Source organism: Phyllobates terribilis, unplaced genomic scaffold, assembly GCF_046119375.1.
Source record: "Phyllobates terribilis strain yellow unplaced genomic scaffold, ASM4611937v1 Scaffold_3__8_contigs__length_932513732, whole genome shotgun sequence".
NCBI classification, from domain to species: Eukaryota; Metazoa; Chordata; class Amphibia; order Anura; family Dendrobatidae; genus Phyllobates; species Phyllobates terribilis.
Window position 1 is genome coordinate 515,201,843 of NW_027362763.1, and position 24,662 is coordinate 515,226,504.

Below are 24,662 nucleotides of genomic sequence, written 5' to 3' on the forward strand. Positions count from 1 at the left end.
AAATAAACTTTTTCATTGCTGTTATGCCACTTTCCATTACTTCCTGAAAAGAGCCAGAAGGGTTAATGAACTGCCTGAATGCAAGTTTAAATACATTAAGGAGTGCGGTTTTTAAAATCGTAGGACTTTTGGGTGGTTTCCAACATATAGGACCCCCAAAATCACTTGAAAACTGAACAGGTCCCTATAAAAATAAGTTTTGCAAATTTCCTAGAAAAAAATGAAAAATGACTGCTACATTTTTAAACTTTCTAAAATGCTGACAAAATAAAACAGCACTTTACAAATGATGCTGATGTAAAGTAGTCATGAGGGAATATTATTTATTAATGTTTTTGTATGGTATGACCATCTGGATTAATGGGATAATCATTCAAAGTTTGAAAATTGCAATTTTTAAAACATTTCTGTCAAATTTCTGTTATTTTTTAGAAATAAATTAAAAAAATATCAACCTAAATGTACCATTATTATAAAGTATCATGTGTCATAAAAAAACAATCTCAAAATCAATGGGATATGATAAAGCATTACAGAGTTTTTACTAAATAAAGTGACATAGGTCAGATTTAAAAAAATTGGTCCGGTCACTAAGGGATGAAAGAGCACAAAATGGGTTCAGTACAGTAGGAGACCTCAGACTGTTATATGCAATTTATCCTGGCAATTAGAAGGTTGGCACCTTTTTAAACCATTCTAATGATAGTGATTTTAAATAGTTTAGTGTAGACATAATTAATTACATAATTGTCAATTAAGAAATAATATCAAATATAGTGACTATAATTCATAATTGGGTTTACATATTCAATAACATGTGAAGCAAAAACTGATACATTCCTTGTGTATAGATATATCTTGAAATGTAGATAAATTTAAAAATCCAGGTGAACAATTTTATTTTGTTCACAAAGTAAAACTGAGGGGGTTCTACGATTATGCAATGATTACTTAATAAAAATAGGTGTTGATTTAAGAATTTTATCAAACTATTGTCATTATTTTTGCCAGGGTTTTGTGATTATGCAAACCCCTTCATTTTTGTAAATTGTTATATACTGTATATACAGTAACTGTACTACAATTTATTTTATATATAACATTCCGTAAACAAAGTTTCTTGAATTATTATTCACATCAGGGTGACCTTTATCTATTATTCAGATATTGTACTTTAAATAAAATGTAATTGTTTGCCCCTTCTGCAGTTTTCTAATTAATAATGAACACATCAATTAAGCAGTAATGTAAAAAAATAACATTTTTTGTGTCTGAATTAATAGACTTTTGATCTCTTTTGTGCTGAAAGAAAATAATGAAATTGTACCTATTGTACGTTTTGTTTCTCTATTATTCCATTCAAAGGTTTAGGTCGGAATGAAGTATGATTCCTTCATTTCCAAACGTGTACTTAAAATAAAGCTGTCAGATACCATCAGGCATAATTTCAACTAAATAGTAGCTTGAATTCCATTAGAGTTTGAGTGTCTGCTGTGAAGAATTAGCACCTTAGGTCAAAGAAACCACATGTATCAGTAAGCAGATACTGTATTTCTAAGTGCTTCTGTCCTGCTGGCTAAAATAAATTGCATTAAAGTCCCTTAACTGATAGATTTATTTTTGAAGTACAGTAGTTGAACTGTTGGGAGTAACTCACAAGGGTGCATTTTCTACTCTATTGGCTAACCTTTTGCAGATTAATGATTTCGTCAAGATCAATTGAAATAATCTTTGTGCACTGAATTATTATTTTTTTTCAGCCAGAATCAGTGTCCCAGCCCTCAGTGGCCATTCATTTCTCTGATTCACAGCTTCTTCAAATTACAATAAAAATCATGACATATTTAGCGTTCTCTCTGAACTTGTCCTTTTGTCCTTTTTTCTAGACGTGCCTCAATCATGCTTCTAGACAATTACACATGCAGACAGTAATTACATTCTCATGGCTATATAGTAATACGAGAGAGATACTTTTTCTTTTTAAACATAGTAAAGGAAACCGGTAAAGTCCCAAAACCTGTAGATATGGGGATAATCTATAACATTACAGTCGTCACTCGCAATGCTGTGAGTGATGACTGTAGCCACTCCGGCATGCTTATTTGATTGAAAGTTGACAACTCACGAGAGTTCCTTTTCTTCCAGGAGACGCACTGGAAGGTTGCCGAACAGCATTATAAGACTATTAAGCTGCAGATTGACTCTATATCTGCAGTTTAATAGTATTTGGAGACTTGACAGTTTACCTTTAAAATGTTTTGCATTACAGTTGCTCAAAAACAAGTAAAGTCAGGATTTTGGATAACACCCGGCACACCTGCTAAACAGCCGTTCTAGGTGCTCACAGCTGCTGGTACGGAGCTGCTCTGTCTACTGATAGTGGCCACAGTCAGGTACTGCACATAGGTGGCAGATGTGCAGTAACTGGCAACAGTCACTATCAGTAGACAGAGGAGCAGCTCAGTAACTGAGCACTTCTGGCTGCTTCTGTCAATGATGACCTATCCTAGAGATCATCAATGTTAAAGTAGTGGACAACCTGTTTGAATGTTTCTGAAGAGTTCTATTCACCTGATGGTGAACAAAAAAGCATCCATTAGACTTTTAAGGCTACATTCCCATGATCCATACTTGTTGAGCTTTTGGTGATGCAGAATTTCTGCACCATTTCTGCACCTTAGTTTACTTACGCTTTTTTACTGCATTTTTTGTGCGTTTTTTGTTACCTGTGTTTTATTGCATTTTCGATGCTGCGTCTTAGTCTCTGTTTGGTGTGTCATTCTTTAAATAAAGCTGGCTTGTTTTTGAAACTTTCTGGTATTTTGATTTTACTGAACTTAATTGACATAAGTAGGTGCAGATTACATGCATTTTTGATGTGTTTCTGCTGCGGAAATGCACTAAATATGCACATTCATCTTTGAATATGCGTATTTTCCACATCTAATGCAAGTCTATGGGGAAATTCCGCACAGGGTACCCGCAAGAGAAATTGACATGCTGCGGATTGGAAAAACGCACCACAGGTGAGTTTACGCAGTGTAAAAAAGAAGCACAGTGGACATGAGATTTCCATTAATCCCATCCACATTGCTGAAACTGCATTTCTGTCACAGCAAAAATATGCAGCGTCAAATACGCGATGAAATCTCAACGTCGGAACGTAGCCTTAGTTTTCCTTTAGTGTGGTATGTGCCATCATATTTTTTTTCATTTTGCTATACATGTGGCCACTGAAAGGCTATATGGATGACATATTCCACAGTATGCCTATATAACAGCATACCTTGAAGACTTCCATCAGCGTTATATTATGGGAAGACTATGTGCACAAAGCCTAACTTCTTTTAGCTACAAGAGTATTCTATCATCGCGATATGGCATCCCAGCAGTGTTTAGGTGAGAGAACATCGGTGAAGTTATCATTTGTGAAACAAGGATGGGTACAGCACATTTAATTATACACAAAATCTATAATATAACCGGGGATGCGTCCCTCTGTTTGAAGCCTCGATAAACTGCGCAAGCGCAACTGCTAACAGTCAGAAGAACGCATGGAGCCGTTACAGGTAAGAGGAGTGTATGGCGCATACCGCGATCTCCGGCGCCATACATACATAATTACCTGACCGGGAGGAGCGTTGCCGCGGCGCCTCTCTTCACCGGAGAAAGGAGCAGGAGGGAGGCGTCAGATCGGAGCATGCACATAGCGCTATCTGGCGCCATTTTACTGAAGACACATTTGAAGTATCTTCAGAAAAATGGCGCTGGACAGCGCGGTGCTCCGGCGCCACACTCCTCCCCCGGCCTCCGGCAGAACAGGACGCAGCAGCGCTGGAGCACAGCGAAGAAAGGTGAGTATAAGTGTTTATTATTTTGGGATGTGTGTACAGCGTAAAAGGGATGCGGGGGCTACACATACCAGGATTGGGGTGAGGGGACCAAACATACCAGGATTGGGGTGAAGGGTACCACACATACCAGGATTGGGGAGTGAGGGGTACCACACATACCAGGATTGGGGGGGGGTGAGGGGTACCACACATACCAGGATTGGGGGGATGAGGGGTACCACACGTACCAGGATTGTTGGCATGAGGGGTACCACACATACCAGGATTGGGGGGATGAGGGGTACTACACATACCAGGATTGGGGGATGAGGGGTACCACACATACCATGATTGGGGGATGAGGGGAACCATGCATACCAGGATTGGGGGGATGAGGGGTACCACGCATACCAGGATTGGGGGGATGAGGGGTACCACACATACCAGGATTGGGGGGTGAGGGGTAACACACACACTAGGATTGTGGAGGTGAGGGGTACCACACATACCAGGATTGGGGGGCTGAGGGGTACCACACATACCAGGATTGGGGGGATGAGGTGTACCACACATACCAGGATTGGGGGGTGAGGGGACCACACATACCAGGATTGGGGGGCTGAGGGGTATCACACATACCAGGATTGGGGGGATGAGGGGTACCACACGTACCATGATTGGGGGGATGAGGGGTACCATGCATACCAGGATTGGGGGGAGAGGGGACTACACATACCTGGATTGGGGGGTGAGGGGACACACATAAAAGGATTGGGGAGTGAGCGGTACCACACATACCAGGATTGGGGGGGTGAGGGGTACCAGACATGCCAGGATTGGGAGGTGAGGGGTAGCAAACATACCAGGATTGGAGGGTGAGGGGTACCAGACATACCAGGATTTGGGGGTGAGGGGTACCAGACATACCAGGATTGGGAGGTGAGGGGTACCATGCATACCAGGATTGGGGATGAGGGGTGCCACGCATACCTGGATTGGGAATGAGGGGTGTCACGCATACCCGGATTGGGGATGAGGGGTGCCATGCATACCGGGATTGGGGATGAGGGGTGCCATGCATACGGGGATTCAGATGAGTGGGGCCATGCATACCAGGATGAGGGATACCATACATACCAGGATAGGGATGAGGGGTGGGGTACCATGCATACCAGGATAGGGATGAGGGATGGGGTACCATGCATACCAGGATTGGGGTTGAGGGGTGCCATGCATACCAGGATTGGGGGTTGAGGGGTGCCATGCATAACAGGATAGGGATGAGGGGTGCCATGCATACCGGGATTGGGGATGAGGGGTGCCATGCATACCAGGATTGGGGATGAGGGGGGCCATGCATACCAGGATTGGGGATGAGGGGTGCAATGCATACCGAGATTGGGGATGAGGGGTGCCATGCTTACCGGGATTGGGGATAAGGGGTGCCATGCATACCGGGATTGGGGATGAGGGGAGCCATGCATACCAGGATGAGGGATACCATACATACCAGGATAGGGATGAGGGATGGGGTACCATGTATACCAGGATAGGGATGAGGGATGGAGTACCATGCATACCAGGATTGGGGGGTGAGGGGTGCCATGCATACCAGGATTGGGGTTGAGGGGTGTCATGCATACCAGGTTTCTGGGATGAGGAGGCCATACATACCAGAATTGGGATGAGAGGTGCCATGCATACCAGGATTGGGGGTGAGGGGTGCTATGCATGCAGGATTAGGGGTGAGGGGTGTCATGCATACCAGGATTGGGGGTGAGGGGTGCCATGCATACCAGGATAGGATGGTGGGGACAGGATGGGGGCAGCACAAATACCAGGAGGGGGGCAGCACATACCAGCATGGGAGACCATATACCAATAAAAATGCTCGCCACCCGGGCGTAGAACGGGTTCAATAGCTAGTAGAGTATATTGGCATGTGCAATTTATAAACATCTATTATTTGCACTGAAAAAAATGTAATTAAAAATCATTATATTTACCCCATTTTACCAACATATATTGTTAGAACATACCTTATTCACATCAGTCGAAATGGGATTTTAAGGTTCTATATTACAAATAGTATAATATACAACCATAAGTTTGTAAACAATGCAGAAGAAATTCTCTAATCTCTCAATTCTGAAGAAAATAAAATAATACTGTTTTGGAAATAGATAAATTGGATCATTTTGAGTTAAAAATTCCAACAAAAACAACTTTTATGACCCAGTGATTGTGTAAATACAATATGTTCCAGCCAGAATTTTAAACAATACATTTTACTTTTGTTAATTTAGTTTCAAATAAATGTTAATCAGAATTAAATACAACAGACCAAATTGTTAACATATCCCGCCTGCCTGTATTCATCAAAAGTACAGTACATCCACCCAGTGAATTAGAGGACAAAACAAAATGAAATGTTCCTAAGATTCTAAACAAGAATTACTAAATTAGAAGCATCTATTGTTACATTATAAATCATTCCTGCTGGTACTATATTGGAGTTAATTAATAGACATTATTTTATTTAACTAGCTAGAGATCTGAACAAAACTTTTCAACTGGTAGATATATTCTAATATATTTTATGTACATAATTTGCTAAGAATTTTAAAAGAGATTCTAAACCAGTTAAAAGTATTATTTAGATTAACCAAATCCTGCTAAGAAATACATACATTCTTCAACCATATGTGTACACAATTGGAGCTGAAGTTCCAGGGTGAATGCCGCTGTGGCAGATCTGAGCATTTGCCCTCTGGAAGTGTGTATTAGAGATTGGGAGAAACAAAATGCAACACTGAAGGAGATTGACAATCATGAGAGGAGCATGCTGCTCACTGAGTACTCAATTAATGGAAGGGTGGGGAAATGATTAAGAAGGAACAAGTAAGTATTTGGGTTGATGTAGTAAGGTAGAGTGAAAAGGGTTCTAAGAAAATGAAGGTCATTCCTGTTTTTGTGCCAAATTGAATGATGATGATACATGGGTGTCAGGCTCAGAAAAGGAAGCCCTAGCTGCGAAAATAGCCCAGCTAGTATCCACGTAATGGTAATAGAGGTAGGGAATAAATGGTTATAAAGGTTTCTAAAATCTGGAAGAAGGATTTCATTTGTGTCAACCAAACAGTTAACTTTCTCACTAGTTCCAGGATGTGTAGAATGGATTGATAAATTATTGGGGGGAGGGCTGGATTGTGATGACCCAACTGTCATGGTCTACAGGGCTATGAATAACAGAATAAGTGGAAGAAAAATCCTTAAAAATAATTTTTACAAATAACAAGCTGGACAGAATGTCCTCCAAGATAGTATTGTCTGGAAGTACTACCACAACTGAGAAGAAAGAGTGTGATTTTAGTGAGTTAAATGCATGTGTTAAGTTTTAACGGAGATCAAAAGGATTTTTTATTCCTAGTGCAATGGGCTGACATTTCATTGGGGTGCAATCTCTTTTCTGCAGATAAATTGCACATGAATGGAAGAGGTCTGTTGTGCTGTGGGTGAGAATCCTTGCAGGGGTTGCAGAATATTTAAGGGTTTAGAACAAGGCAGAAAATAATGAAGTAGATAGGTTACAGTGGGGGTATACTATATTGGAGAGTGGGGAAGAGAACTGTGGGAGGAGGATTAGAGTAGTGAATAAATGTCCCCACACAATTTCAAGAACTAGCATTTTTGAAAATGAATGTTTTCTACATTCATTTTCAAAAATGCTAGTTCTTGAAATTGTGTGGGGACATTTATTCACTACTCTAATCCTCCTCCCACAGTTCTCTTCCCCACTCTCCAATATAACCGGATAGAAACTAAAAGTTGGGAGACTAGTAAGCAAAATATGAGCGCTTGAGGCGCTGATCCTGGAGGAACATATTTATGTAGTTGGTGTTGCTGAGACATGGTAGGACTCGTCATATGAAAGGGGAAAACGCCTTTTTCATCCATTACAGGAAATTTTTTTGAGGGACTTGTAAGTGACTTCATAAAAGATTAATAGAAAATAAAATAATAAGGGCTAGTCAGCAATGCTTTACTAAGGATAGAAGATGCCAAATCAATTTGATTTGTTTTTTTATGAAGAAGCTAGTAGAAGACTGGTCAAAGGGGTAGCTGTGGATATAGTGGTTATACATTTTGCAAGACATTTGAAAATGTCCCAGAAAGATTGGGTAAATTAAGGTTTATAGATTTAGAAAGTGAGGATTGCAATTGTATAGAAAATGGCAAGGACCACACTAAAAGAGTTGTGGTGAATGACTGCTACTCTGAATTGTTTCTTGTTATAAGTGGTCTACCCAAGGTTCAGTGTCAGGTTCACTTCTTTATTAATAATATAGAAGATGGGATTAATATTGTTGGTTTTATTTTTGCAGATGGTACCAAGCTACATAGTATAGTGCAGTCCATGAAAAAGGTTCATAAATTAAAAGATGACTTGGTCAAACTGAGTATTTGGGCATCCCCTGGGCTGATGAGGTTCAATGTGGATAAATCTAAAGTTATATATGTGGGCACTGATATATATGCGGGCACAATATGTTCTAGGGGGTGTAAAACTAGGAGAGTCATTTGAAGAGAAGGATCTCAGTGTACTTGTAGATCACAGAATAAATAACAGCATGCAATGTCAATCAGCAGCTTCTTCATCCTTCTTCTGGCAGGATGATGTCATGTTTTAAAAGAGGCAAGGCCTCTTGGGATACAAATGTAATATTACCACATTACAAAACGATAGTGCTACCTAATTTTGAATATAAAGTTCAATTGTGGGCACCAGTTCATAGAAAGAATGTTGTGGAAAGAGAAACGGTACAAAGAAAAGCTAACTCACTGATAACTGGCATGTTGGATTTTAGTTCTAAGGAAAGATAAAAAGAAGGAGATTATCACTAATAAATTAGTTGTCTCATGCCATGTATTCCTCCTACTCCATTTAACCCCGCCACCACCACTGCTTTCTGCCAATTTACAGCATCCATATGTAAGCTGTCAATCAGTGGTGAGGGTGGGATTATACAGAGCTCAGCATTCAAAGAACTGATAGATCTGTAGAAAAGAAAACTGATTTTATCTAAATGACTGCATGCAGAGCAGTAAGTGATACATGTGGGAATCAGGGTCTCTGTCCCTACATCATGCTACTCTTACATTACATAGGAATGACTGATTACCTTTAAGTAAATGTATAAAAAACATTTGTTCTAATTGTTGATCCAGTTGATTGACACTCAAGATCTGGAGAAACAGTTCTGCTCTATAAGGGCAGATTGGTTGATGCATTATGGTTGTACCTATACTCCTTCCCTATAACCTCTTCCAACCTTCGATTTAACTTAATGAGCATGTGTCTTTTTTCAACTTCACTATGTAACTATGTAACTTTCATTCCAGTAGAGTAGTGAATGTAATTGGTCAAAGCCATTATTGAATCCTTATTCAGAAGCCAGAAAAAACACCTTATGCCATGTTCAAATAAGAGTATCTCATCATCTCCACATGGCATTTTATTACATTTATATTATATTACATTTTCCTCTTCTCATATACTGTAATGTAAAATAATTCAAATATCATCCACCAAGGATAAGAATTATATCACCGATCTACACACTATAACAATGTCTGTGTCTGGGGACCCTAACATAGCAATCTTGCTGTCTAAAGCAGGCAATCCCTTTAATAAGACTGTATGCAAATAGTAGGTATTACTTGTATATATATGTTTACTGAGCTACATTTGGTCAGGTACTTTTACATTTAAAAAACTAAACCCGAAAACCTGTTTTTTAATTCCATTTTCCTAAACATTGCCAAGAGGAATTTTCCCCTATTTTATCCTGTATTTTTTTTAGTAAAGCTTCTGAAAAAGTCATGTAGAAGCAAGTGTAATGTGTTCCCCAACTGAATTAAATGTAAATAACTTTTTGTCACTTCAAAAGCCCCATGAATAAAAGGCAGGAGCTGAGATGATACTTACCATGTCAAAGAGAAGTCTTTAGCATGCTTTGTATTGATGTGTAGCTTTGAAGTGGGCCCTATAAACGTTCTAAGAGGCGAGATACACTGAAATTACACTTGGGCATTATTTCTTCTGCCTTGATCAAGATGATGAAACAAATAATTCTGTCTTCAGGCTGTTAATGAACTATTATAGTTTTCTACTTTTTTTGTGTGATGCACATAACTGTCCACTAGCAACTCTACATAAGTACAGTCCTTCTATGGATGAGACAATCTCCTCAAGTGATTTACTTGGAAATGGGTTCAAAGATATAAGTATCTATGGTTGAAATCATAACAATGAAGTCTATCTACTCTTTATTACAGTCTCCATTCTCATTTGCCTCTGCTATGGGTGGAAATTAGCCTGTTGGACTTCCAACTGATCAATTAACAAAGCACTCCCATCAAAGTTATTATCCTCTTAACATATTGCAGTCATCATATTATATAGTACTGTGTACTTACAATTGCTCATTTTGCCTTTCTACCCAGATAATTGTTTTCTCTTCTTTTTCCTCTGCTCTATGTAGAAAGAGGAAGTCTCTTTTTCCTGCATGAGTCATCCCGTTCTTCAACCCCTGAGCCAGCTGATCCCTCCACCCCCCCTGCCAGGGACTTTTCCAGTGAGCCATGAGTCATGCAGGAAAATTGACTTCTTGTTTCTACATAGAGTTTAGAAGGATTTAGATAGTCAGTTTTTAATCCCATGCCATAGAAGCAATGGAAAACAGAATAATTGCTGGGTAGAAAGGCAAAATGAGCAATTGTAAGTACACATTGCTATGTAATATATTAAGAGTATAACATCTTTGATGGGAATGCTTCTTTAACCCCTTAAGCCCCGAGGGTGGTTTGCACGTTAATGACCAGGCCAATTTTTACAATTCTGACCACTGTTACCTTATGAGGTAATTACTCTGGAACGCTTCAACGGATCCCCCTGATTCTGAGATTGTTTTTTGTGTGACATATTGTACTTCATGATTGTGGTAAAATTTCTTCGATATCACTTGCGTTTATTTGTGAAAAAAATGGAAATTTGGCGAAAATTTTGAAAATTTAGCAATTTTCAAAATTTGAATTTTTATGCCCTTAAATCAGAGAGATATGTCACACAAAAGAGTTAATAAATAACATTTCCCACATGTCTACTTTACATCAGCACAATTTTGGAATCAAAATTTTTTTTTGTTAGGGAGCTATAAGGGTTAAAAGTTGACCAGCGATTTCTCATTTTTCCAACAAAATTTACAAAACCATTTTTTTAGGGACCACATCACATTTGAAGTCACTTTGAGAGGTCTTTATGACAGAAAATGCCCAAAAGTGACACCATTCTAAAAACTGAACCCCTCAAGGTGCTCAAAACCACATTCAAGAACTTTATTAACCCTTCAGATGCTAAACAGGAATTTTTTGAATGTGGAAGAAAAAAATGAACATTTAACTTTTTTCACAAAAATGTTACTTTAGACCCAATTTTTTTTATTTTCACAGAGGTAACAAGAAAAAATGGACCCCAAAATTTGTTGTGCAATTTCCCGTGGGCACGCAGATACCCAATATGTAGGGAAAAAACACTGTTTGGGCGCACGGCAGGGCTCGGAAGGGAAGGAGCGCCTTTTGACTTTTTGATTGTAAAATTTGCTTGAATAATTAGCGGACGCCATGTTGTGTTTGGAGAGCCCCTGTGTGCCCAAACATTGGAGCTCCCCCACAAGTGACCCCATTTTGGAAACAAGACCCCCCCAAGGCACCTATCTAGATGCATAGTAAGCACTTGGAACCCCCAGGTGCTTCACAAATTGATTCGTAAAAATGAAAAAGTGAAAAAAAAAACACTTTTACATTTTTATGAATCAATTTGTGAAGCACCTGGGGGTTCCAAGTGCTCACTATGCATCTAGATAGGTGCCTTGGGGGGTCTAGTTTCCAAAATGGGGTCACTTGTGGGAGAGCTCCAATGTTTGGGCACACAGGGACTCTCCAAATGCAACATGGTATCCGCTAACAAATTGAATGGAAAATCAGCTCAAATTGTTAGCGGACACCAAGTTGCGTTTGGAGAGCCCCTGTGTGCCCAAACTTTGGAGCTTCCCGACAAGTGACCCCATTTTGGAAACTAGACCCCCAAAGGCACCTATCTAGATGCATAGTGAGCACTTGGAACCCCCAGGTGCTTCACAAATTGATTCGTAAAAATGAAAAAGTGAAAAAAAAACACTTTTTCATATTTATGAATCAATTTGTGAAACACCTGGGGGTTACAAGTGCTCACTATGCAACTAGATAGGTGCCTTGGGGGGTCTAGTTTCCAAAATGGGGTCAATTGTGGGGGAGCTCCAATGTTTGGGCACACAGGGGCTCTCCAAACGCAACATGATGTCCGCTAACAATTTGAGCCGACAATTTGTTAGCGGATACCATGTTGCATTTGGAGAGTCCCTGTGTGCCCAAACATTGGAGCTCCCCCACAAGTGACCCCATTTTGGAAACTAGACCCCCCAAGGCACCTATCTAGATGCATAGTGAGAACTTGGAACCCCCAGGTGTTTCACAAATTGATTCATAAATATGAAAAAGTGTTTTTTTTTTCACTTTTTCATTTTTACGAATCAATTTGTGAAGCACCTGGGGGTTCCAAGTGCTCACTATGCATCTAGATATGTGCCTTGGGGGTCTAGTTTCCAAAATGGGGTCACTTGTGGGGGAGCTCCAATGTCTGTGCACGCAGTAGCTCTCCAAACGCAACATGGCGTCCGCTAACAATTTGAGCCAATTTTCCATTCAATTTGCTAGCGGACACCATGTCGCGTTTGGAGAGCTCCTGTGTGCCTAAACTTTGGAGCTCCCCCACAAGTGACCCAATTTTGGAAACTAGACACCCCAAGGCACCTATCTAGATGCATAGTGAGCACTTGGAACCCCCAGGTGCTTCACAAATTGATTCATAAAAATGAAAAAGTGAAAAAAAAACACCTGGGAAGCCTGGGAAGGGGTAATACCCACGGAGCTTCCCAGGCTACTAATATCAGCCCCCAGCTGAATGCCTAGCCTTTACTAGCTATTAAAATGGGGGACCCCCGAAAGAATTGACGTGGGGTCCCCCCTATTTTAATAGCTAGCAAAGGCTAGGCAGACAGCTGGGGCTGATATTAATAGCCCAGGAAGGGTGCCATGAATATTGGCCCCCTCCCAGGCTAGAAACACCAGCCGTCAGCCGCCCCAGAAATGGCACATCCATAGGATGCGCCAATTCTGGCACTTAGCCTCGCTCTTCCCACTGCCCTGTAGCGGTGGCAGTGGGGTAATAGGGCTGGGGTTGATGTCAGCTTATAATGCCAGCTGACATCAAGCCCAGGTTAGTAATGGAGAGGCGTCTATAAGACACCCCCATTACTAACCCCATAGTCAAAGTTAAAAAAAAACACAAACACCCAGAATAAAGTCCTTTAATTGAAATAAAGACACAATTCTTTATTGTTCTAAATTAAACCATACTTACAATCACGCCCATTCCAGCTGAAGCCAACGATCCCCTGCAATAAAAGAAAAATAATAAAGCAACATAATCCTTACCTTTCCATGGTTCCCGCGACAGCTTCAGCTCTGCTACCTCGAGATGACAGGATGGACCGCAGCAGAAAGCTGCCATCCAGCCTGTCATCCCGCAGACACTGAGAAGCGCAGGCTTGCTTGCGCTCCTCAGCGTCTCTCTGTGACGGCATCCAGATGAGCCGAGTTCATGTCCAATGAACTCGGCTCACCTCATGCACGTCACTGACAGCGTGAGAATTCTCCCACGCTGAAGCGCTGAGTGCATGAGAATTTTCCCACGCTGTCAGTGACGTGCATGAGGTGAGCCGAGTTCATTGGACATTAACTCGGCTCATCTGGATGCCCTCACAGAGAGACACTGTGGAGCGCAAGCAAGCCTGCGCTTCTCAGTGTCTGCGGGATGACAGGCTGGATGGCAGCGTTCTGCTGCGGTCCAGCCTGTCATCTCGATGTAGCAGAGCTGAAGCTGTCATGGGAACCATGGAAAGGTAAGGATGATGTTGCTTTATTATTTTTCTTTTATTTCAGGAGATCGTTGGCTTCAGCTGGAATGGGCGTGACGGTAAGTATGGTTTAATTTAGAACAATAAAGAATTGTGTGTTTATTTCAATTAAAGGACTTTATTCTGTGTGTTGTGTTTTTTTTAAATACTTTACTAGAAATTCATGGTGGTCATGTCTAATATTGGCGTGACCCCATGAATTTCGGGCTTAGGGCCAGCTGATAATGCCAAGCTGGCCCTAACCCCTTTATTACCCAGTGAGCCACCGCATCAGGGCCCTGGATGAGTTGGGTACAGCGCCAGAAGATGGCGCGTCTATGAACGCGCCATTTTCCGGGGTGGCTGCGGACTGCAATTTGCAGCGGGGGTGGCCCAGAAAGCTTGGGCTTCCCTGCGCTGCGGATTCCAGCCCCCAGCTGCCTAGTTGTACCTGGCTGGACACAAAAACAGGGCGAAGCCCCACGTCAATTTTCTTTAAATTATTTCATGAAATAATTAAGAAAAAAAGGGCTTCCCTATATTGTTGTGTCCGGCCAGGTACAAATAGGCAGCTGTTGGTTGGGGGTAGCCTGTTCCTGCCTGCTGTACCTGGCTGGACACAAATATAGTGCGAAGCCCCACGTCAATTTTTTTTTAATTATTTCATGAAATAATTTAAAAAAAAAAGGCTTCCCTATATTGTTGTGTCCGGCCAGGTACAAATAGGCAGCTGGTGGTTGGGGGCAGCCCGTTCCTGCCTGCTGCACCTGACTGGACACAAATATAGTGCGAAACCCCACGTCAAATTTTTCTTAATTATTTCATGAATTTCATGAAATAATTAAAAAAAAAATACGTGGGGCTTCGCCCTATTTTTGTGTCCAGCCAGGTACAACTAGGCAGCTGGGGGCTGGAATCTGCAGCGCAGGGAGACCCAAGCTTTCTGGGCCCCCCGCTGCAAAATGCAGTCCGCAGCCACCCCGGAAAATGGCGCGTTCATAGATCCTCTGGATGCGCCATTTCTGGGGCGGCTGACGGCTGGTGTTTCTAGCCTGGGAGGGGGCCAATATTCATGGCACCCTTCCTGAGCTATTAATATCAGCCCCCAGCTGTTTGCCTAGCCTTTGCTAGCTATTAAAATAGGGGGGACCCCACGTCATTTTTTTGGGGGGGTCCCCCATTTTAATAGCTAGTAAAGGCTAGGTATTCAGCTGGGGGCTGATATAAGTAGCCTGGGAAGCTCCATGGGTATTACCCCCTTCCAGGCTTCAAACATCTGCCCCAGCCGTCTGCTTAACCTCCGCTAGAGACTAAAATTACGGGGAACCCCACGCTAATTTTTTTTTTAATAAATCCTTTATTTTAACACTAAATGACAAGTACAGTAACCAACAATATCACTGTACTTATTATATATCTGACTGACATGTTTCTATCTATCTAATCTATGTGTGATGCTCTATCTTTCTGTTCTAAATTGTCGGGTACAGATGCTGAATTGCCAGCCGGCTTTTTTAAAGAGACGGTGCATGAAAACACTATTATTTTTTTAAATAAATGCTTTACACTAAATGACAAGTACAGTAAGCAACACTGTCACTGTACTTATTATATATGTGACTGACATGTTTCTATCTATCTAATCTATGTGTGAAGCTCTATTCTTTCTGTTCTAAATTGTCGGGTACCGCTGCTGAATTGCTGGCCGGCTTTTTTAAAGAGACGGTGCATGAAAACACTAATATTTTTTTAAATAAATCCTTTACACTAAATGACAAGTGCAGTAACCGACACTGTCACTGTGATTCTTATATGTGTGACTGACATGTTTCTATCTATCTATTCTATGTGTGATGCTCTATTCCTTCTTGTCTAAATTGTCGGGTACCAGTGTCTGCCGCTGCTGAATTTGCCGGCCGGCTTTTTTAAAGAGAGTGTCTTCTGAGCAGTTTGTCAGCTTTTGGACACCTTTGAAGGTGTTTTCTATGTGTTTCTATGTGTTTTTGTTTGCCTGCCATTGGTTTTAACGGTGTTCGACGGTGTTCTAAGGTGTTCGACGAACAGTTCGACGAACAGTTCCTCGAACATCCCGGTGTTCGACGAACCGAACCGAACCCGAACACTACGGGGGTGGCTCAACTCTAGTAAGAAGGCTTTTTTTTGCAGGGCAAGTTATGCTTTGAATTACACTTTTACTACATAGCATACTAGAAGACAGACAAAAAATTCCAAGTTCGATGAAATTGTGAAAAAAAACTACAATTCTGACATTGTTTTTTGAGAATTCTTTTTATGGTGTACATTGGGTGGTCAAAATGACCTGCCAATATGATTTTCCTAATCAGTACGATTACAGCGCTACCGAACTTGTCCAATTTTTTTCTATTTTAGGGGTGAAAAAAATCAGAAATTTGTTAAAAAGCCTAATTTTTAATTGTGTAGCCATTTTTCGAGACCCATAACATTTTTCAGTTACTCATTTTTAAGTCAGTAGAGCTGTGTGATTACTTATTTTTTTGCGGGGCAAAACAATATTTTTTATTGATGCCATTTTGGGATAGATATGACATTTTGATCACTTACAGCAATTTTTGTGATATTGCCATGACAAAAAAAAATGCAATTTTGGTGTTTTTACTTTTTTTTATATTTTAAGTTGTTAATGAGGGGAAAAAGGGTTGATTCAAACTTATGTCTTTTTGATTTGTTCTTTTCATATTTTTTTACATTTTTTTTTATTTTTTACTCTTTTTATGAGTCCCATTAGGAGACTTGAAACTGCGATCATCTGATCGCTTGTACTGAGTACAGAATACCACAGTATTTCTGCATATAGCAAAAGTCAATGTCTCATTGGAAGCCTGGCCACAGGCTAGGTTTCAGGGTCACTCACACTGGCACATAAAAAATTGGTCCATTATCATCCAAGAGAGTGGGACAATTTTTTTCTCACTTGTCATTCATGTGCTGTCCGTATACAATCTGTTTTTTACAGCAGCTATTTACCTTTCACAGGACCATTTACAGTTTCCTATGTTACAGAATTGCAATGTATCCGTAAAAATCGGATGCCATACTGATGGTCCGTATGGCATGTAATTTTTTTATCGCACTGTAGTGATTTTGGAGGGAAATCGCAGCATGCAAATACAGCTGAGAAAAAAATATGCAGATCTGCACTGCCTCATTGAATAAAACTGGTCTGAGTGCAATCCAATTTCTTATTGGGTTGCACTTGTCCAATTTATACGCTAGTGTGAGCAAACCCTCAAAGGAGCTCCTTGACTATAAGTATGCAGATGTTCCACAGACACCGGGTAGCAAAACAACCAATTGGTGCACCAAGATCACGTCATGAGGGCACCAATGGGCACATAGAATGAAGCGCCCCTATGTCGGTATTCTTTTGAGGACGGTCTCAGAGTTTGACAGAAGCATTTAACAGGTTAATAGTTGTGGGCGGCTATGGTTGGGCTTACCCTGTGAGCTCACTCCATACACCTGATATCGACTTGTGTCATACATGTATGGTGGATGTCAGTAAAGCCTTATTCAGACATCTGTGTTACCTGTGTGTGTTTTATCCATGTTTTTCATGGACACAATACATACCCATTATAGTCTATAGGGTTGTTCACATGCCTGTTTTTCGATATCAAAGATGAAAAGTGCAAATACAACTCTCTGGTTCAGTGGAAAACACTTACAGCTGTCTGTATTTAACAATGCAAAGGATAAGAGAATCTTTGTAATTAACTTATACAGTTATATGAAAAAGTTTGGGCACCCCTATTAATCTTAAGCTTAATGTTTTATAAAAATTGGTGTTTTTGCAACAGCTATTTCAGTTTGATATATGTAATAACTGTTGGACACAGTAATGTTTCTGCCTTGAAATGAGGTTTATTGTACTAACAGAAAATGTGCAATCTGCATTCAAACAAAATTTGACAGGTGCATAAGTATGGGCATCTCACCAGAAAAGTGACATTAATATTTAGTAGATCCTCCTTTTGCAAAAATAACAGCCTCTAGTCGCTTCCTGTAGCTTTTAATGATTTCCTGGATCTTGGATGAAGGTATTTTTGACCATTCCTCTTTACAAAACAATTCCAGTTCAGTTAAGTTTGATGGTCGCCGAGCATGGACAGCCCTCTTCAAATGATCCCACAGATGTTCAATGATATTCAGGTCTGGGGACTCGAATGGCCATTCCAGAACATTGTAATTGTTCCTCTGCATGAATGCCTGAGTAGATTTGGAGCGGTGTTTTGGATCATTGTCTTGCTGAAAGATCCATCCCCTGCGTAACTTCAACTTTGTCACTGATTCTTGAACATTATTGTCAAGAATCTGCTGATACTGAGTGGAATCCATGCGTCCCTCAACTTTAACAAGATTCCCGGTGCCGGCATTGGCCACACAGCCCCAAAGCATGATGGAACCTCCACCAAATTTTACTGCGGGTAGCAAGTGTTTTCTTGGAATGCTGTGTTTTTTTGCCGCCATGCATAATGCCTTTTTGTATGACCAAACAACTCAATCTTGGTTTCATCAGTCCACAGGACCTTCTTCCAATAAGAAATTGGCTTCTTTAAATGTGCTTTTGCATACCTCAGCCGACTCTGTTTGTGGTGTGCTTGCAGAAACGGCTTCTTTCGCATCACTCTCCCATACAGCTTCTCCTTGTGAAAAGTGCGTTGTATAGTTGACCGATGCACAGTGACACCATCTGCAGCAAGTTGATGCTGCAGCTCTCTGGAGGTGGTCTGAGGATTGTCCTTGACTGATCTCACCATTCTTCTTTTCTGCCTTTCTGATGTTTTTCTTGGCCTGCCACTTCTGGCCTTAACAAGAACTGTCCCTGTGTTCTTCCATTTCCTCACTATGTTCCTCACAGTGGAAACTGACAGGTTAAATCTCTGAGACAGCTTTTTGTATCCTTCCCCTGAACAACTATGTTGAATAATCTTTGTTTTCAGATCATTTGACAGTTGTTTTGAGGAGCCCATGATGCTACTCTTCAGAGGAGATTCAAACAGGAGAACAACTTGCAAGTGGCCACTTTAAGTAGCTTTTCTCATGATTGCATACACCTGGCTATGAAGTTCAAAGCTCAATGAGGTTACAAAACCCAAAAAAAGTGCTTTAGTAAGTCAGTAAAAAGTAGGTAGGAGTATTTAAAACAAGAAAATGATAAGGGTGCCCATACTTATGCACCTGTCAAATTTTCTTTGAATGCAGATTGCACATTTTCTGTTAGTACAATAAACCTCATTTCAAGGCAGAAACATTACTGTGTCCAACAGTTATTCCATATATCAAACTGAAATAGCTGTTGCAAAAACACAAATTTTTATAAAACTTTAAGCTTAAGATTAATAGGGGTGCCCAAACTTTTTCATATAACTGTATATTTATTCATCTGTAAAGAACACTGATGACACACTGATGATAAAAACAGACACGTGGACCATATACTGATGACACACTGATCCTAAACACTGATGACACCGGAACATTTTTTTCATGCACGTTTTTAAACACAGAGGTGTGAATGAGGCTTAAGGGGTTAAAGAGAACCTGTCAGAAACTTTTTTTCCCATGTCTCCCAAATCATATAAATATTGTGTGACCTTTTAAAAGATAAGCCAGTTGATCCCAAAAGGTTTGATCTAGCAGCAAGATACTACGTTTTGAAGTTCTGTCTGGAAGTGCATGAAGTACATGGGGGAAGTATGATACACTTAAATTTTTTCAGTCTACACTGTATTCCTGAATTAGCAGCACCATCCACTAGTTCATTGACAGGTCGTTTGCTCTGCTGCATGGACACTGATCTGTCAATCATCCAGAGGAGGGTGCTGCTAGTTTGGGAATACAGTGGAGGCGTTGGAGCTTTAAGTGCAATGCCATGCTCCATTGCACTTCCAGTCGGAATTTCAAAGCACAATTTCTCTCTGCTAGACCAGCATTTTGAGGTCAAAAATGGATTTCCTGGCTTATCTTTTAAAGGATTATACAATAATAAAAAAATATAGTGTAAACATCATGAATTTTTTTAAAACAGCAAAGTGAGACAAACCCATTCTAAGCCACATGGATCCAGGGCAGGCTGCTCTGAGGGTCTGCACCAATAACATCTCTTTCTTGGGCCATCTGACTTCTGTAGGCTGCAGGGGTTAGATTTAGATGACAGGAATAGCACATTATGTGGCTCTGATAATGGCTTATATGATCTATAATCATTCCCAAAGCAGATAACATATATTTTTACATATGATATAGTCTTAGGTTAAAGAAACACTCCCAGAAATGTTTTTTATCCTCTTAATATATTACAATCATCATATTATTTAGCACTGTGTACTTACAATTGCTCATTTTGCCTTCTACGCAGTTAATTCTTCTCTTTTCCATTAGGTCTCTGACATCACACAATTACTAACTGACTAGCTGAATCTTTCTAAGCTCTATGTAGAACAGGAGATCAATTTTCTCTGCACAAGTCATGAGTCAATGCAAAAGTCTATGGTAGGGAGGAGAAGCATAGCAGCTAGGTCATGAGTTGAAGAGGGGAATGAGTCATGCAGGGACAAGAGACTTCCTGTTTTTGCATAGAGCAGAGAAAAAAGATTAACTGGGTAGAAAAGCAAAATGAGCAATTGTAATTATACATAATATAATATGATGATTGCAATATATTAAGAAGATAAAATCTTTCATGGGAGTGCTTCTTTAATGAAGCAAGTGCTGTGGTTTCTTCTTCAATAAATAATTCAAAATATAACATACTGAAAAATGGATTTTTTATGTGAATTTGAATGGAAAAGAAACAGCAATTCCACCACTGTTTTTTGAGTTTTGTTTTTACAATGTGTGGTATGCAGTGAAATTTACTAGTTAATTTTTTTAGTTAAGTCAATACAATTTCAGCCATACACAATTCATATGTAGTTTTTTTTTATGTTTTACTACTTTCAAATAGTAAATAATAATAATAATAATAATACAGTAAAAATGTATTTGCGTCTTCATATTCTGAGTTTTCATCAGGCCCTTGGCTGCTTTGACTACTCATCTGCACTGGCCAAGAGGACAATGAGGTGACAGAGGAGAAAGCACTCCTCTGTCTTGATACCTACATGCTGTTCTGACTGTGACATCTAAGGGGTTAAACGGTCACAATTAGACCTATCTACAATTTCATCAGCTGCAGGTAGCCATCAGTTGTATGACAGCTCAGCTTCTGAATTTGCCCAATAAATCTCCTGTTTGCCTAAATAATAATGTTTATTTTTATATAGCGCCAACATATTCCGCAGCGCTTTACATACATTATCATCGCTGTCCTCATTGGGGCACACAATCTAAATTCCCTATCAGTATGTCTTTGGAATGTGGGAGGAAACCGGAGAACCCAGAGGAAACCCATGCAAACAAGGGGAGAACATACAAACTCCTTGCAGATGTTGTCCTTGGTGGCATTTGAACCCAGGACCCCAGCGTTGCAAGGCTGCAGTGCTAACCACTGAGACACCATGTTGTGAAATAAATATACATGATGTGTGTTAAAGGGTTGACCACTGTATTCTGAAGACTGCATAAATCTTTCAATTACGCCTATGTCACATGTCCATGAATCATGGACCATGTTCAGATTGCAATACCTGACTTCACCACAAGGTCTCCTGACCAGAGCTATATAGTTCTAACTGGGACAGTTTATCTACCAGATGCCACAACATGTAGGTAGTTAAAGAGAGAAAGGATATGTCCTCTGTAACACCATTTATCCTCCTGCCATGTGCTGATCAGTAGTCGTGGCTCTTGATGACCTAATAAAGGCTTCAAATATGAAAGCAAAAGTACATATTTATTTTTTAAAAAGATTGTATTCTTTAAAGAAAGTAAAACATTAGGGCACAGAGAGGTGAATCAGTAGAATTAGAATCCATCCAATAAGGTCAACTTGTCAGTCGTGGATTGCCTGTATATTTTATAATAAAAAAAGTTACTAATTACCTCCTGTTTTCACGTGAGTAGCAGTAGTGGAATTCACGTGTGGCTTCAAAATGTATTCATACCCCATGCTGGAAGGTGGCCCTTTGGCCCTGTCTCAAGTTTTTTGCAGCCTATATAGGTTTTCCTCCAGGATTGTCCTGTATTTAGCTTCATTCAAACTCCCATCATTTAAGAGCAGTTTCCCTGTCTTTGCTGAAGAAAAGCACACACAGCATGTTTGACGGTAGGAATGGTGTTTTCAGGGTTTTCCGCCACACTTAGCATTTTGCATTAAGCCCAAAAAGTCCTACTTTGGTCTCATCTGACAGAACACATTCTTCTACATGCTAGCTGTGTGCCTTACATGGTTTTCTGCAAGCTGAAAACGGGACTACTTATGGTTTGTTTTCAAAAATGGCTTTCTTCTTGCCACTCTTCCATAAAGGCCAGATTTGTGGAGTATAATACTAATAGTTGTCATGTGGACAGATTCTCCCACCTGAGCAGTGGATCTCTGTAGCTACTCCAGAGTGACCATGTGCCACTTAGCTTCTTCTTTAGTGCTCTCCTTGCTTGGGTGGATCCTAATTAGTGCTCTCTTTGCATGGACATGACTTGGTAGGTTTGCTGTTGTGCCATACTCCTTCCAATTTTGGATGATGCACCCTTCAGGTGGAATACACACTAACCAGTTTCATAACTCAGACAGCGCGAACAGGAGACCACAGCCCATTTACACTTCGCTTGCACCAACACAGCTGACAATATTATATTTATGCTGTGATAACAGACAAGGGAGTGACGTTCCCTCACCTTACTCCACAGAACCCGCTAGATCTCCTAATGATTCTCCAAAACAGGGATGAATAAACACATTGAGGTGATTAGTATACCATTCTAATTATAAGTATCCTATTGATAGGGGATATATTTACTTTTAATTTTTTTTCTGTTTGGATCTAATTATTGTTATGGTCCACTAGACTTTATTCTGACATGTTACTTGTGGGTTATATCCTGAGTGTATCATCTATATTTTATATGACGGGATCTAGCCTTTATATTGATGTGGCATGTGTGAATTATATCCTGATTGTTTTATTTATATAGGGTGATACATATATTGGAATTCCTTCTTTCCCATAATCCATCATAGGGACTGCATAGGGACAATAAAGGATAGTCAAAGAGTAGTGGGGTGCCACTATCGTTCATTTTAGGGTGCCAAATTCCACGGACAGCTAGCTTCAAAACATAGAGTACACTAGGGTGAGCTGCCTCACAACTATCATTTATAAATAATTAGAAAACCTTTACATACATCTATTTCATTATGAGGCACTCACATATTTATACCCAACTTACCCAGTATAAATGAAGAAAAGATCTGTACCACCCATTCAGACGTTTTAACCTTTTATTCACAATTATAAGACCTTATATAAGAAAGGGTTCTCCTATAAGTTTTTAATGGATAGTGGTTAATTTTCTGTGAGCTGTATGTTGTATATACAGTTAGAATCTAAATTATTAAATCGCTATTGCATATTGGATTTATTAGCAAAGTGTACAAACTTTTTGCTGTTTGCATAAACCAATCAAACAAAAACAATTTAAGAACCTTAAAAAAACTAATAAAACATGAGGTTTCTACAACTTTAACACAAAATTCCACTTTCAATAACTATTGCAGTCTTCAAATTATTCATCCTCTTCTTGACAAGCACCTTTAGTGCTTAGAAGAGCACACTTTGGCTATTATCACCTACTTTAGACACCAGCTTCTGCCAGTGCTCTTGAGGAATCTTAGCCCATTCTTCATGGACAATGGCCCCCAATTTATTAATAGTACCAGGTTGTCAAGATAATAGTCCAAAAACTTAAGAAAAGAGAAAATTATTTTTGCACACATAACTAAAGAGAAAAAAAAGATTGCAAAGTCTTTAAATGTTCCTACATATTTTAAGAGTTCACAAGTTTTAAGTTATAGGAATACTTGCTACACTAAAAGGATGTGGCAGAAAAAGAGAAAGTTATTACTGGTTGCCACTAAATTCTTGAGGAGATGGGTGGTTAAAAATCCTGGAATGACTACAAAAAATCTGCAGCAAGATTTGGTTTTCACCAGGGTCTGAGGTTTCAATTTGCACAGTGAGGTGAATACTAAACTCTGAAGGTATCCATGATTGAACTCCAATCAATGCACCTCTACTGACTCAAAAGGACAATATGCTAAAAGACATACAAATAAGCCATGAAAATTTGTGGATTCTGTGCTGTAGAGCAATGAAATAAACTGGAACTTTGCGAGCCAATGGATCAGCAGTATGTCTGGAAGAGGAATAATGTAGGATATGCTGAAAAGAACACCTTGCCGAATGTAAAGCATTGCTTTGGGTTTGTTGGCTCTGGGGCTGTTTTGCACTGGCATTGAAACCTTCATTGTATGGAGGGCAAGATGGATTCAATCAAGTGTCAGGAATTCCAATAAGAAAATGTCATGCCCTCTGTGAGGAATCTGAAGTTTGAGCATAATTGAACCTTCCAACAGGACAATTATCCAAAGTGACGCGCCCAGGGGATGGGGACGACTCGGCGCCCGGGCCTTGTTGTTGCCTGATCTTGGGGGATGTCACGGCGGTCGGCTCCCGGGCCCGTACCCTGGGGTCACTCTTAAAAGAACGGGGGGAAGTTGGGGGAAAGGTGTATGGGAAAGGGGAAAGTTGTTTGTGAAGCCACCTGTGGTGTCTGGTGAGGATCACCAGCGCTG

At 40.2% G+C, this 24,662-nt stretch overlaps 1 protein-coding gene across 6 annotated transcripts in view; it reads left to right on the forward strand.

Moving 5' to 3' along the window:
• The window catches only part of LAMA2 (laminin subunit alpha 2), a 1,447,346-nt gene that overhangs the window by 260,534 nt on the left and 1,162,150 nt on the right, over nucleotides 1–24,662 (forward strand). The window lies entirely within an intron of this gene.